Below are 17,032 nucleotides of genomic sequence, written 5' to 3' on the forward strand. Positions count from 1 at the left end.
TTCATCACTAGGGTGTTGTGGTGATACTTGATATAAATATGGGTAGGTGTGGAAGGTAGTATGGGCCCGTACTACTGAAAGCACTGGACCCATACGCGTATCAAGGAAGTTACAACCCCTAGGGTTGGGTTGGGAGTTGGTTCCCGGGTTAGTGAGAAGTAAGGTGGTCACGAGGCATGCTGGGAGCGGATCCGGGTCAGGATTGGGAGCAGGAGGGGGCAGTCAGGGTGGATCAGCACCACCCGAGGTTATCGGTCAGATGAGCACAGACAAGTTGGATACTAGGATTCGTGAGATCCTGCATGATGAGGTTGCTGCTATGTTCTGGGCCGAGTTGCCGGAACTGTTTGGGTCGATCAAGACCGCCATGGTCGAGTATTTTGATGAGCTGTATGCAGCTCTTACAGAGACGGCTGTCGCGGCGTCTACATCGGCTGTAGCAGCGGCAGGGGGAGGAGCCAGTAGAGGTTTTCAATATCGGGATTTCGATAATACGAATCCCCCTACTTTTGATGGAGTTCAGGATCCAATTGTTGCTATGCAGTGGTTGTCAGATGTGGAGGGATGTTTCTTCACATGTTCATGCCCTGCTGATCAGAGGGTGAGGTGTGCTCTGAACCTGTTAAGGCTCGGGGCGAAGGATTGGTGGAGGTTGACTACGGGGTCATATTCGGATGCGAAACGGGCCGCGATTTCTTGGGATCAGTTTCGGGAGATGTTCAGCACTCGTTATGTTCCACAGGTTGAGAGAGAGAGGTTAGCTCAGGAGTTCTTGGAGCTGAAGCAGGATTCAGAGTCGGTGACGGAGATCACTAGGATGTTCACTGAGAGGGCAATGTTTTGCCCTGATTTTGCTTCGGAACAGGCTTAGATGTCCCGATACTTGAGTATGCTCAAGAGGGACATCAGGCAGTTTGTGTCTACGTAGAGGTGCGAGACCTTGCTGGAGCTGCAGGAGGCCGCTCGGCGGTGTGAGTTGGAGATTGAGTTGAAATTGAGATAGCAGAGACAGGCCCCGTCGCAGTCGCAGCCGACACCGAAACGGTCCAAGACCGTTGATTCTAGGTTGGGAGATCAGAGCAGCCGCACTTGTGGGAAGTGCAGGAAGGGTCACACCGGAGTTTGTAGATTCGGTGGTGCGTGCCGCAAGTGCGGAAGAAAGGGGCATTACACAAGGGATTGCCGCCAGTCAGCCCCGGTTCAGGATATGAGGATTTGGTACCAGTGTCATTAGGTTGGTGACATGAGGGCCAACTGTCCACAGCTTGCTGCAGGACCGGTGCAAGCTCCGGCACCTGTCACTTTGAGGATTACGGGTGGAGGTCAAGGTGGAGCAGAGCCCCCGATGGCTTAGGGGCGTGCTTTTCAGCTTATAGCAGAGGAGGTCAGGGCAGAGACGGATACAGCTACGGCTATGTTTCCTTCTTGATATCTTGTTATCTTATGGTTGTTATGGAGTATTATATCTGCTAGTCTCGTTCACATAATTCATTGTATTGTATTCGTTCGATCTTTCGGGTTTTATGGTATTATTGAGGGGTCAATAGTTAGGGGAATCAAAATAGTTAGCATCCAAGGAATTGATGGTCAAAATTTGGTTGTATCGTCTTGTTGTCGGGTATAGCAATTGTGTTTTGAGAAGTGCAGGGGGGAGTCGAACTCCCTTAGAGTTTGAGATGCGTGATGCCAGAACATGGTTTTGTGGAGGTTGCTCGTTTAGAATCAGCTCAAGTATAAGAGAATTTGTTGAGTAAGAATGTTTAGGTGATGCCGGTTGGGTCACCGGTGGTTGGTGGTCAGTGCTCTAAGTAGGGAGAATTGGAAAATTCTCTGGAGGATTGACAAGTATTTGAGGTTGATTACATGTTTGGGATTCAGCAGTGTTTCAGTCAGCCAAGAGTATGGGCTGGTATGAATAAGTGGCAGACGAGTGGGGCGGGATACAGACCAAGGTTGGGCCTAGGGATAGGTCGGGATTCGAGTATAAGGAATGGAGTTAGATTTCGGAACCACAAGTGGGCTAGAACAATATGTACGGGAGACATTACCAGAAGGAATGGTTCAGGGTGACGTAAGACAGTTTTGAGCGGTCCGGACAGACTGAAGGCCTATGGGCGTACCAGTCAAGCCGAAGGCTCGGAGAACGGTCCAGACAGGCTGAAGGCCCAGGAGGGCGATCCAGACATGCTGAAGGTACCGAAAGTGGTCCAGATAGGCTGAAGGCCTGGTAAGGCGGTCCAGCCATGCTGAAGACTCTGTATGTGTTAGTGGATCGGTTCGAGGAGAGTGAGAAAAGGTGTCACCTATTTGATTAGTGTCTAAGTCCATAACTATTTTGGTATGTACTTGACCCGATGGTGCATGGTCCTTTTGGGTTGCCTTCACCAAAGCAACTTGATAGGATGAATTATGGAGAGAGAGGATTAATTATGATTTATTAATATATTATGAGAATAATATATTAAACGAGAAATCATAATGTTTAATTAATATTAGTCAAGAATTAATAAGAATTAAGTTTGTGGCTAAAAGACATTAATTAAACTTAAGGGACTGGAACTGTCAATTGTGTGATAGTTGAATATTGACCTAATGGACTCCATATTAGAGGGGTGGACGAATTCTATGGGGAAACCCATTAGAAATCATCCTAGGCCTCTAAGGAGGAAGTCCATGGGTTGCTTAGGGCTTAAGCATCCAAATTAGGGTTTCTTGTTAGATAACCCTAATAGTCTCACTATTTAAAGGACCCTTAAGGCTCAAAAACGTGGTGAACTTGTTCCTTAGGGTTTCCACACGTTTTGGGTAGCCTCCTCTCTCCTTATTCTTCATTCTCTTGCTCTTGGTATTTGTGAACCATTACAGGAGTGACATTTGTGACTCTAAGCTTTCGAAAGTCATTACAAGGAGGATTTGAGATTGTTATTTCTACATAACAATCAAGGTAAGATCTAAAACCCTTTCACATGTTAATATTATTAATTGTATGCTAGAACTAGGGTTTAAAGTCTTGGATGAATTGCATGTACAATAGAGAAACCTAGATCCAAGCATTAGGGTTGCATGAGCACATAGGATGTTCTTATGGCTAAAACCCATCAGTGGTATCAGAGTCTTGATTGGTTTCTATTGTATTGATGCCTTGGTTATTTGTTCAAGCTTAAAAATTGTTTTTTTTGGCCCCCTATCTGATGAACTCGGCGAGTTCTAATGTGGACTCGGCGAGTAGCTCCAACTCGGCGAGTCCATAGAGGAACACGGCGAGTTCGAGCGTCAGAAGGAGATAGTTTCGGGATTTTTTTACCTATTTTGACTTAGGAAAATTGCCATAATTGTTTAAAATTAATAAAATTCGAATTTTGTTGATCCCTTATGATTATCCTTGTCAAAATTAAAAGATTTTGGTCATCTAATTAGATAATTCTTACCTTATTTGATAAATGTTAAATTATATGAATTATTTGATGATTATCTTGCAAGAATTTGAACTAGATCTAATTAGATAACCACCAATTAATTAATTGTTAATTGTCTTATTTGAATTATGTGATCTAGAATATTCTTAACAAAGTTTGGAAAAGTTTCAAATTAATCCCTTTAGGTTTTATAGTTTAAATTAGAACTTAAAAGTTTTAGTTTTGAAATTTAAATAAATTAAACCCTAATATTTTGAAATGTTTCAAAACTTGCCCTCAATTTTTGGAATTTAAAAGTTGATTAATAGTTTAATTTAGAAATTTTAAATTCTATAACCCTAGTATTGTTTTGAAAAGTTCAAATCACACCCTTATGGTTTTATTAATTAATTAAGGTGTATAATTAAAGGAAATTTAACAAATCCATAAAGTTTAGGTTCACATTTAGTTAAATTAAAAGTGTAATTTATTAAATTAGACCACCTAGTATTTTAAAAGTGTAAAATACACCCTATACTATATATAACATTAAAAATCTAACATTGTATATATGTATGAGTAAAAGTCAGTCTTACCGTTTGTAGGCCTCATTCACGAAGCTGGTCTATAAGGGGTCTTTAAGGAAATTGCCTATAAAATGGCGATTGAATGGGTATCCACTTTTACCCACCGCACTCTTGACTAGTGGAGGGTCGTTAGCCGAACGGGTGGGATAGGACAGAAACCTTTCATTATAAGTATAATGAAGTACAAAAGTAACTAAATGCTTTTACAAAATTCCCAATCTTAGTTACTATAGGCAAAAGTGAATTGATGCAATTCCATGAAATTACACTTTGTACCCTTGCGAAGACGTTAGTGGAGCGTGTGTGGTTAACCGGCACACTAAATGGTTCTAAGCAAAGGCAGCAAAGGGTGACTCAATGTTTGTCATAGTTCGGTGGAGCGTGTGTGGTTAACCGGCACATCGAATAGGTGACTGTAACATGTGGGGGTACCATGTAAGTTTGCATGGTTATTCACACCTGCTTTGTGATCCTCGGTATCCCAGTCACAAACTAGAGGGTCATATCGAGATTTAAACATGCCATTGAAATGTTTAATGAATCTCAAAAGATCTAGGAATTTTCAATAGATTTAAAACTTAAATTTCTTTTTCGTTTTTCTTGGTGGAAATTGGTAAATCGTCATTTACCTACCTTCAAATATTCTGCAACTAGATTACGACATCCCTTTTCTAGGTTGTAGTGTATTGTGTTGGATCCTAGCCTCGATGTTTCATTTGGGTGTCACATCGAGGATTCTAATCAACTAACTTGAATTTGTTTTCTCCCGTTTTGTAGATGTCAAAGTATGACAACTATGGTATTCCCAAATCCCGTGGAACAAGCTTTCCACATGAAGATGATATTCCATGATTCGATCGAGGAACAAGAGATCATGCTTCACCTCCTCCTATTATTCTCCCTAACCCACAAGTTTGAAAGATTGAAAAGTTCAAACTCACTCAAGCCCTTTTGGAAACTAAACATGAAGAAGGAAAGTCGGTGTGTGCACACGTCCTAGAGATGAAGTCACACATTGATAGATTAAGAATGTTGGGATCTGTTGTCTGTGAGGAGCTGGCTGTTGACTGGGTTCTTCAGTCACTTTCTAACTCATATAGTGAGTTCGTAAGAGAGTACTATATGATGAACCACAACGTAATCCTCATTAATCTCACCTATATGCTTATTGCTGCTGAATCAGCAATGATTTGGCGCACTGGAAAAGCAAAGTTGATTAGTGGATTGGCCTTCCAGACCTCTATGGATATAGGTAATGGCAACGAAAGGCATGCCATGATCGAAAAGTTTGATCATAAGAGAAAGGCAAAGTCATAAGTAGTTCCGTGTGTTGTTCCAAAAGAGTCGATTTGCTTTTATTGCCAAGAGAAGGGGCATTGGAGACGAAGCTGCCATATTTACCTAAGAGATCTAAGAGATGGGAGAGTCAAAACGTATGGCTCTGCTTTAGGTAAAATCCATTAACTAACTCTTTTAAGTTCCTATTCTAGATTCTTAATACATGATGTGATAAGATTACATTTCGATGTCTTATAGGATCGAAGAAAAGAGAGGAAGCTTAAGGAAAGAAGTGAATAGAATCTAATCGTGAAGAAATGGATTTCGATCGCATTACTTGAAGATTAGAATCTTGTGCTACTACTTGGAGTTAGAATAAGATTGCTAAGAAATATGTGTTAACATAGTTTTTGAATTGAATTGCATTGTAAGGACAAATTTTTGCGCAATAAAATAAACTCTGATTTTATATTATTTATTTATCCTTGCAATGGCGTGTATGAAAAATCGATGTTTGTAAGTTTCTAACGGATTTGATTCTTCATTATGTTATTTGTGGAAAGGTCAAGAATTTACCAAATAGGGAAAGTTTCTCATCGCCCAAGTTTCAATTGGATAGAAACTTGGAATCATACAACAAGTATTGCATGATGAATGAGAAGTTTCATATTTGGAAATTAGACTAGTTCGTTGACAAAGTGTCAAGTGAAGGACTAGGAGATCAACTACACAAGGTTGTGTGTTGATCAAGTCCACCACAAGAATGACAAAGATATTCGTCATGATTTACTAAAGGTTTAGTGGATATGATTATACTTATAAGATTAAGTGTAATTCCGAGTTGATTTGAAAGAGTTTAAATCAATAGCAGAACGAATAAGAAGAATCAAGTAGGCAGAAAGATAAAAGTTTCTCTATTCTAAGAAGAAGAGAGAGTACCTTTTATTATGTTTTATGATAGGTCTTAATGATTAAGAACCATATCTCAATTGATCCTCTAATTGAGTGTTAGTACAATTGTATGTCTAAGAAAAGGAATCAAGAATTGAAGAAATGGTTAAATCAAGAAGTCAATCATACTTCGTTCCAAAACAAGTCTTAGAGTTAAGATTGTGATATTGAGTGACAAGTCTTAAGAAGGTTTATAACATTCATCAAATGTAGAATTTGGAAAAAAGGTTTTCTTATTCTTGCACATTTGAAATTGGTAAGTTGTGATGTCTTGAATTAGACAAAGACCAACGAGGACCAATTTTGTGAAGTGTTTTGTCTTGATAAAAGCTACGCTAACTCTTGAATATTTGTTTGTCAAGAAATGTTTATTGACAAGAGAATCTTATATTTCAAGGAGTCAGTGGGAGTCTTAATGGTCTTGAAAGGGTTCAAGAACAAATCAAAATAAACCTTATCGAACATCACTAGCACACGACTTAAGGTTTACAACCTATTGTGTTGATACTATCTTGTTTCTGTGCCGTTCAATTCGAGTTAATTATGCATATGAGTTCTATGAGTTCTCATTTGAACGCATAAAAGGCAAGCACCTTGATCAATGAAAACTACATTGATAGGAAAGGGTGAGCTGCTTAACTACTTAGAAGACATGGTGAACACTCGTGTTACCATAAGGCAAGAAATCAAGATTGAGAAGGTTCGGTCCATATGAGTTTGAATTTGTCGTAAACTTTGGTTTTGACAAATTCACATGGATAAGAACACATAAACCATTAAAATCTAAGTGTCATAAGATTCCCTCCATCATGAAGATGACTGTGAGGAAATGCTTTCACTAAGAGAGATTTTAAAAGGATAGTGACTGTGGGAGCATAAATGTTGTGCTTGTATGATTATTAAGGCAAGTATTGCAAGTTAGCAATATTAATTATAGAAAACAAGAGTTATACTTTGCAAAGTCGTAAGGGTTAAATAGTTGTTTTGCTATAATTAAGGGAAAGAATATTATGCTTCATTTCAAATCTAAAGGCTTAGGTTGTGGATGTTAATAAATTTAGTCAAGGATACACAGTGCGTTCTCAAATTTTGATTATGATTATGGCATCCCTCTTCATAGTTCGAATTGTGAGAACGTGACACATAAAATATTATGGCAGAAGATTGATAAAGTATCAGATCTTTATGTAAGACATTATGCATCGTGTCCTATACGCTTCAGGTAAAGGATCCATTGCAAATGCTATAATATTTGACCATTCTAAAATTTTCAAAATGTCTAGCGCATTTAGAGGGAAAAAGGACAAGAATCGGTTTTGACTAAGATAATTAAACAACTATCAAAGGACGATCCAAAGCTCACTAAGGATTGGTCGCTTGAGAGTAGTTGGAAGTATGATATTGGATGGACCATATCGACATTATTATGAATAGATGAGATTCTATTAAGAGTAAGTTGTCATATGGCAAATATGGAAATGTTTCCATATTAGGAGTTGGATATTGAGAGTCTATGTCTAGATTAGAAAATTTTAAGCGAAAGGATGTTCGAGGAATGTACTTTGAGTGAGAGACATCACATCTATGGAATTGTATTGTAACAATCTCAGATAGAGGACTTTGTAATTTCATTGGCAATAGTCATTGTGACTTTTGTACTATAACATTTTGAAAGGATCATTGCGTAAAATGTTAGAATCTAGCATATTCTATAAGTAGTAAGAATTTGATATTCTTTCACTTGTGAAAAAGGATTAGGAGTTCTTTCATATGTTGGAAGTAGGTATGAATGAAGACTGTCGTGAATTGGTGTGTGGATTGTCTAAAGAGTATTAGACATAAGCAAATGTTTGCTACAACGTTCATGAGTGCTTATGAATATGATTTGAGCATTGGATTAAACCCACGCTCACTTGGATCACTTCGTGGATTTCATCACGAGTGATTGCTGAGACAATAACATCTTATATTCTTGAAACCGAGATGTGTGAGTTGTATCTTGCGAGTTCGTTGCACATTGATAATATGTAAACGCACCAGTAACTTGGTGTTATAAAACATATTGTTGTGTGTGATTAGGTAAGTGAGTGCAAGCGAGCATTGAGTCAAAGTTTATCCATTCCTTTTATCCAAAGTAGGATAAAAGCGATATCTTTGGGCCCCTCGATGATTTAGTGATGGCACCTAAGTGCTTGGCCAAGCCGGGACTAAATTGATGGTTCAATTGTAGTATGTTGTCAGTCGTCATAAATCGGAAGTCGGGAAATAGTATAGAGAGAATGACTAAGTTCATGTTTCATATCTATACGATATCTAGAATGGAGGAATATATGATCCCTTATCTAAAGGACACGCGTATCTAATAAGATTAGAGTTGACAGCGGCTTTGGAAAGCTACGATTGCAGATCAGGATCTGAAGTCATACGCAGAATAGTTATTAGACTTATCAAATTGGGAGACTGTTGGATTAGTGTCTAAGTCCATAACTATTTTGGTATGTACTTTACCCGATGGTGCATGGTCCTTTTGGGTTGCCTTCACCAAAGCAACTTGATAGGATGAATTATGGAGAGAGAGGATTAATTATGATTTATTAATATATTATAAGAATAATATATTAAAGGAGAAATCATAATGTTTATTTAATATTAGTCAAGAATTAATAAGAATTAAGTTTGTGGCTAAAAGACATTAATTAAACTTAAGGGACTAGAACTGTCAATTGTGTGATAGTTGAATATTGAGCTAATGGACTCCATATTAGAGGGGTGGACGAATTCTATGGGAAACCCATTAGAAATCGTCCTAGGCCTCTAAGGAGGAAGTCCATGGGTTGCTTAGGGCTTAAGCATCCAAATTAGGGTTTCCTTGTTAGATAACCCTAATAGCCTCACTATTTAAAGGACCCTTAAGGCTCAAAAACGTGGTGAACTTGTTCCTTAGGGTTTCCACACGTTTTGGGCAGCCTCCTCTCTCCTTATTCTCCATCCTCTTGCTCTTGATATTTGTGAACCATTAGAGGAGTGACAATTGTGACTCTAAGCTTTCTAAAGTCATTACAAGGAGGATTTGATATTGTTATTGCTACATAACAATCAAGGTAAGATCTAAAACCCTTTCACATGTTAATATGATAATGTGTATGCTAAAACTAGGGTTTAAAGTCTTGGATGAATTGCATGTACAATAGAGAAACCTAGATCCAAGCATTAGGGTTGCATGAGCACATAAGATGTTCTTATGGCTAAAACCCATCATCACCATGGGATGATAATTGATACGGTATGGCCCTAAATATTGATCATGTTAGTGGAAGGCAGTGCATGGACCCGAGAGTCGTTGTCAGCAGATTCAGAGTTTATGGAAGTTCGAGAATAACAGTTGCTCTACATGGATAATATAGAGTGAATTTTAGCTCAGTGGCACGTGCAGGTGTATTAAGGGTTGTTGAATGGATTTCCTGGAAAGGAAAGGCATGTAGCTCTAGAAGGAGCGTGGGTACTCCAAAAGAGGAGGAAGTGGAGTAAGTGGATTATCGGCAGTACTTCAGTTATTGGTAGTAAGTACTGGGATGGTACCAGTGGTATGGGAACACATCCGGGTTGGGTGCCTGTTGAGGTTGTGGAAGGATTTCTGGTAGTGTACAGCCAGAGGAGTTCGGAAGGGATGCAAGGGGGGAGCATTGGATTTTTTTGTATGTTTGTGATCAGGAGGTGATGTATGTAGTCATAATTCATCCCAGGGATGTCTGGAGGTATCGTCAGTATGTCGGGTTTTCCACCCTAAGGATGTTAGAGCAGATACAGCATATATACAATTTCACCATATATACATAAGCAACTCTTACCCCACCCCATTAATCCTTACAACGAGACTATCCATACTCTCAGTCCTTAAATTTTACCTCTTACTTAACCCATAATCTCGGATCTAATTCCTGCTCTCGGATTAATAATTGTACCCATTCCATACTCTCAGATTAGGGACAAGTATCTATGTGTAAATCCATTCTCCCATATTAACGACGAATGACTATGTCCTATCCATACTCCCAGACTAGGGACGACTGCTATATCTTAATCCATACTCCCGGACTAAGGACAATTGACTATGTCTTAATCCATGCTCCCGGATTAATGACAGTTGACTATGTCCAATCCATACTCTCGGACTAGGGATAATGACTGTGTCTAATCCATGCTCCCGGATCAATGATATATACTAAAGTTCTATTCTCTGAGTATAACTCACTTGTACTCGTAACAAAATACTACCTAATATTCCTCATAATTAATTTAGGTTTACTCTTTATCCTAAATCATCATATATAATCAGGTATGTTCTTTAACACGTGTTTCAGGCAACATTAATTAACTCGCACATAAACATATAATTAATACTTCAATCGATACTTGTATTAAAATCATGTTCATGAAAGGGACTATGCACTCACTTGATAAGGTGGTGATTCCGAACTCAGACAGCGTTTCGCTTCTAAAAAAACAATTTCTTTGATGAAACCTAGTATTATTACGACTAGAGTTTAGTTTATTATTCGCCGAGACTAATTAATAGTCTAGCTATTATTACTATTATATAAGCGTTAAACAATACTTATATAACCCATAATAATAGCCCAATTACTTATTATAAGTTCTTAATAACGTTACTATAATTAAATAAACGATATATTAAAAATAGTGTAGGCGTAGCTCACTTATAGCGGGTTTTATAGAAAACCGGGCTTTGCTTGGAGCAGCGTTCCCGAGCCAAAAAGCTCTTCTTTTCGGAGCCATCAAGCACTCCGGGCTTCCGCCTCGTGCTAGGGAGGTTCCCTAGGCTTTTCGGGGGGGGGGGGGGGGGGGGGGGGTTCGGGGCTAGAGAGGTTCTAGAGAGAGAGTGTAAAAAGAAGAAAGAATGAGAAACATGTGAAGAGAATGAGGGTAGGATAGCTTCTGTTTATAGGGTGTAAATGCCTGAACTTGGTGCCACATGTCACCATCTAGTGGCAAGACTTAGGGAGAAAACAACGGCCAAGATTGTGCTACATCACCCATTTTCGCACAGCACACTTCCGACTTCTAAAATCCGTATATTTCACATACGACCTCCATTTTTGACGTTATTTATATCCACGTGTAGGTAAAAATAAGATCTACAGCTTTCATTTTGACTCTGTTGGCTAATTCTTGACCGATCTTAAATTTAACAGTACGAGGAGATTATACTGTTAAATGTCCGCGAAAAATTCATAACTTCTACATACGGACTCTGTTTTCGTCTGTCTTTTTACCGTTGAGTTCCTATTAATGAGATCTTCAATTCTCATTTAGTTCGCATAGGCCAAAAACCGCTCAAACTAAAATTCGAGTTTCGGGTCATGCACTCCTATGCCAAATCTTAGAAAATTCATAACTTTCTCATACAACGTCAGATTTGGCCATTCTTTTTTTGTATGTTCTCGGTTTAACATATACTACAACTTTTATTTGGATCGATAAGGCTAAAAAGTGCATTATCAAGAATTCACTATTTACGTCTCCCGGTGCCTTGCCGGTTATGCCGTAAAACTTCGACAAGCCGTAACTTCTTCGTTATAACTCGGATTTCGGCGTTCTTTATTTGTAAGGAACCCTTGTGACATATACTATAACTTGGTTAATATTAATCCTTCTAAATAGTATTCTATCAAAAACTCATTTTTGACGCTCATTGTCTCTAACTTGACTAGCCCGAATCTGCGGGCGTTACGGGTAATCACCAACCCAGTCTCCGCCATCAGTTGCATAAGAAATCCCCACTTTCTTCCCCTAACTAGCTCGCGAATAGTAATACATATCACTCAGACTAGATAATTCTTCAAATGAGAGATCCTACCCTATAACGGCTGGACTCAAACGAGAGCTACGAAATAGAGTTAGATCTAACCTTCTAAAATTATTTAGTCCTGGCAATATGTAACCTAACATATTCGTTTACTAGTTAGTGAAAGACAACTAGAACTCCTAAAAGCACAAAGCAAGTAGCATTCGGGCGTTGAATACATAATCAAGCATATACCACTCTGGCTATCACACTGACTAATTTGCACTAGCATACAATGCTAAGCTCATACTATCAGGCATAATCTAACCAGGCTATCCTACTGCTGTCTACTCAATACTAGCATGGAATTCTCATAAAGCTGAAACACATATAGCAGGCACATAAGGCATCCTCCTAGATCGTTAGTCCTATTCTAGCATGTTGTTCTAGTGAAACTAAAACTGATAGTCATAACATAAGCTTGTATGGGTTATTTAGGAGTACTTACTTGAGCTCGGCTGATCGCATGCACCACACCCCTTTTTAAGAAAACTCTTTTTCTTTCTAAGTTCTTTTCAAAAATTCTTTTAGAAAACGTTTCTCTTTTAAAAAATCTTTCACCATTTCCTTAGTTTGAGTTCGGACACACTCGAAAGTATGCCTGAATCCCTCAAACCAAGGCTCTGATACCAACTTGTAACAACCCAAAGTACGACCCCAAAGTTTTTATTTTAATATTACTAAAAATCACATCATCCAATTGTTGGATATAGTGTCTAAGTCCATAACTATATTTGGTATGTACTTGACCCGACCCGGCATGGTCCATTTGGGTTGCACTTCACCCAAACAATTTATGGATAATCTTTGGAGAATAGTATAAGTTATGATTTATTAATATATTATAAGTTCTAATATATTAATATAAGATCATATTATTTAATTAGTATTGATCTATAATTAATCTAGGATTAATTTAGAGATCAAAAGTATTACTAATTAAATATGGGCTCTTATATTTATATAGTGTGGGCTAATGCTTATGTGGAATGGGCTAGGCTTGCATGGAAAGTCCATGGATACTCTATGGAGCTTTAACCCATGGATCTCATGGAAATGAAGAGACATGGGTATTAGGGTTTACATGGATGTAACCCTAATCCACCACACTATATAAAGAAGGCTTTGGTTCTTGAAATCACACTAGTTGTGGGGAGTAAAGCAAGAGGGCCGATTTCAAGATAGTTGTGACTATTCTCTCAAAGTTCCAAGTTTGTGGTGATTTGTGATTTCCATTTGAGGCATCCACACTATTGGTGCTAGGCTCTAAAACTCCAAGCAATCAACTACAACTACAAGGTAAGTAATTCTACTAGCTTTATTTGATTCAAGTTCCCCATGCCATGCTAGATAAGATAAGAACCTTGGAAAATAATTATTTGCATGTATCTTAGACAAACATAGATCCAAGGTTTATTAGGGTTGCATGTACACTTAGGAAGTGTTAGAATGCTCAAAACCCATCAGTGGTATCAGAGCCTAGGCTTTTTTGTTTGATACTTGATGCAAAATATTGGAAAAAGTCAAAATCTTGTTGTCTGCCTGATGAACTCGCGAGTCCATGGGGGGGACTCTCCGAGTTCATGTGTATCTTCATCCTACTCACCGAGTAGGTTCATGCACTCGACGAGTAGGAGCCTCAGAATGCATATTTTCGACTTTTGCTGCTGGAAATGGAGTAGAAGCATTACCCTAAATTGTTTTGGTGTCATAAAACTTGTTTTAGATGGTGTAATGTTTATGCTAATCCATTTACAATGGCTATAATAAAAAATTACAAGATTTATGAGTAATTTATGATTCTTGAAATGTTCATATTCATGTTCTTGAACTTATGAAGATTAGATGATCATAGGAATTGTTTGTAACCTACTTGGTAGTTTAATTCTTGATCATAATGTGTTTTAATGGAGTCCATAACTTGTCCTCAAGTTATGGAAAAGCAAGAGTCACACTTGAATTAAAACCATTAAAAGAACAAAAGAGTTCGAAAAATGAAAAGTCTTCATTTTAATACTCAATTAACTTCATAAGTTATAAGAAATGAAAAGTTTTGAATGTTTACAAAACTTGCTCTCAAGTTTTGGAACAAGTAAAGTCATGATTAAAAACTTTAGTTCCAACCCTTAGAATTTTAAAAGTTAAAATTCAACCCTTATACTTATAATATTATAAGTTAATATATATATATATATATATATATATATATATATATATATATATATATATATATATATATATATATGTATAAGATCAAAGTCGTCTTACCGCTAGTGCGCCTCATTCACGAAGCCAGTCTATAAGGGGGGTATAAGGTTGTTGCCTATAAAATGGCAACTTAATGGGTGTCCACTCTCACCCACCACTTCCTTGATCGGTGGAGGGTCGTTAGCCAAACGGGTAGGACAAGGACTTATAAATTCTCATTAAAAGTATAATGATAATACTAAAGTAACTAAACTTTATTGAATTCCCAATCTTAGTTACTTTAGGAAAATGTGAATAAGGTGCTAATCCATGAAATTACACTTTACACTTTATTTAAGTCGTTAGTGGAGCGTGTGTGGTTAACCGGCACACTAACTTGAACTTAACAAGGTAGGTAAAGGGTGACTTAATGTTTATCATAGAATCGATGGAGCGTGTGTGGTTAACCGGCACATCGATTGAGGGGTAATACATTAAGGGTACCAAGTAATTTGCATGGTTACTTCACACCTTGTTTTGTGATCCTCAGCATCCCAGTCACAAAACTTGAAGGGCACACTCGAGATTGAAACATGCCATTGAAGAAAGTTCAATGAATCTCAAAGAATCTAGGAGTTTCTAATGCAATTAAAAACCTAATTAAAAATTTTGTTTTTCATGGTGGAAATTGGTGAATCGTCATTCACCTACCTTCAAATATCTTATAGCTTAGATTACGACATCTCTCTTCTAAGTTATAAAATATTGTGTTGGGTCCTAGCCTTAATACTACATTTGGGTGTTTTATTAAGGATTATCTCTAAATCTAATCTAATCTATTCCCTCTTCTTTTCAGATGTCTTCCAATAACATTGCTTCTGGCTCTAACCCTACAATCTCTTTCTCTCTCATGAATCGTTGTGGGAGAGTCATCTTCGATGGATCCAACTTCACTGATTGGATCAGGAACATCAGGATGGTCACTCGGTATGAGAACAAAGAATATGTTCTCGACAGGGAGCTAAAAGTACCCGAGCCAACTGCTACTCTTGAAGAGCTTGCTGAATATGAGGTACATGAAAGAGATGCTACAAAAGTAGCATGCATCATGATGGCCACCATGACAGCCGAGCTCCAAAAGTCCTATGAGGACTATTATCCTTTTGAGATGCACCAGGACTTGATGGACCGTTACCATCAAAGTGCTCGTCAAGAGCGATATGAAATAATCTCCTCCATGATAACAACCCGAATGAAGGATGGTAAACCCATCACGGGCCACATGCAGAAAATGCAAAAGTATGTGGACCATTTACTAAAGCTGAATGTGAACTTCCCCGAGGAGTTAGCAATAGACATAATTTTCCACTCCTTACCATCATGTTATGATCAATTTCGCATGACATATCACATTTACAAGGAAGAAGTCACCCTCAGCAAACTTCAAGGACTCTTGAAGACCGCGAAAAGTGGTCTAAAGGGTAAGTTGGTTGTTACTACTCCTACTCCTACTCCAACTGCGGCCAATGTCTTGGCAATCGGGCATGACAAAGGGAAGAAGAGAAAGAACCATTCTAAGGGTACCAAGGGTAAGACCCTTGAATGCTCCTCTTCAAGCAAAACCAAGAATGGTTTTGTCACTCCTTCTGCTAACCCTAATGAGACTGAATGCTTCTATTGTCATGAAAAGTCGCACTGGAAGCGAAACTGCCCAAAGTACCAGCAAGATGGGAAAGATGGGAAAGTAAAACCCAACCATGCAGGTATATACACTATATTGTCTAATAACTCACATCATTCTAAGTCTTGGGTCCTTGACACAGGTTGTGGTATTCACATACGTTGTGATTTACAGGGACGAAGAAGAAGTGAGAATGTGGATCAGGGAAAGATAAACTTGATCATAGGAAACAGGAAAGCTTCACCTGTCACCAAGATAGGAGTTTATTCCTTAGTGCTAAATACTGGGTTTACATTGGATTTGAATAAGTGTTATTATTCGCCAGAAATGGCAAGAAATTTTATTTCCTTTCATGCATTATATAAACAAGGTTTTACCTTCTATTTTGATAATAATAATGGTAGTATTGATGCTTTCTTTAATAATGTTCAGTATTTTAAAGCATTACCTTGTGATGGCGTGTAAGAAACTGTATCTGTTGTAGATAATCTTGGAAATAATGTATTGTATATTGACTCTTCCACTAGCTTAGACAAAGCATCTTTATGGCATTGTCGTCTTGGACATGTAAGCAAGAAACGCATAGGCCAACTCCAAAAAGATGGAGTCTTGGAGTCGTTTGATCTAAATTCAGATGATAGTTGTGAATCTTGTTTGCTTGGTAAAATGACAAAGTCACCTTTTACTGGAACTTGTGCTAGGGGTGAAGGTGTGTTGGACCTCATATACACGGATGTGTGTGGAACCTTCAGAACCGCCACAAGAGATGCTAATCGGTTTTATGTGACTTTCACTGATGATTTTAGTAGATATGGATATATCTACTTAATCAAGCATAAGTCAGAAACCTTTGAGAAATTCAAAGAGTTTAAGCAAGAAGTGGAGAATCAGTTGGGCAGGAACATTAAGATGCTTCGATCCGATCGTGGTGGTGAGTATCTTAGTACTAAGTTCCTTGACTATCTTAAGGAATGTGGGATTATCTCACAATTGACACCTCCTAGGACACCACAGTTGAATGGTGTAGCTGAGAGGCGCAATCAGACCTTGTTGGACATGGTTCGTTCCATGATGAGTCGAGCTTCAC

The sequence above is a fragment of the Lactuca sativa genome, chromosome 3, assembly GCF_002870075.4.
Source record: "Lactuca sativa cultivar Salinas chromosome 3, Lsat_Salinas_v11, whole genome shotgun sequence".
Taxonomy (NCBI): Eukaryota; Viridiplantae; Streptophyta; class Magnoliopsida; order Asterales; family Asteraceae; genus Lactuca; species Lactuca sativa.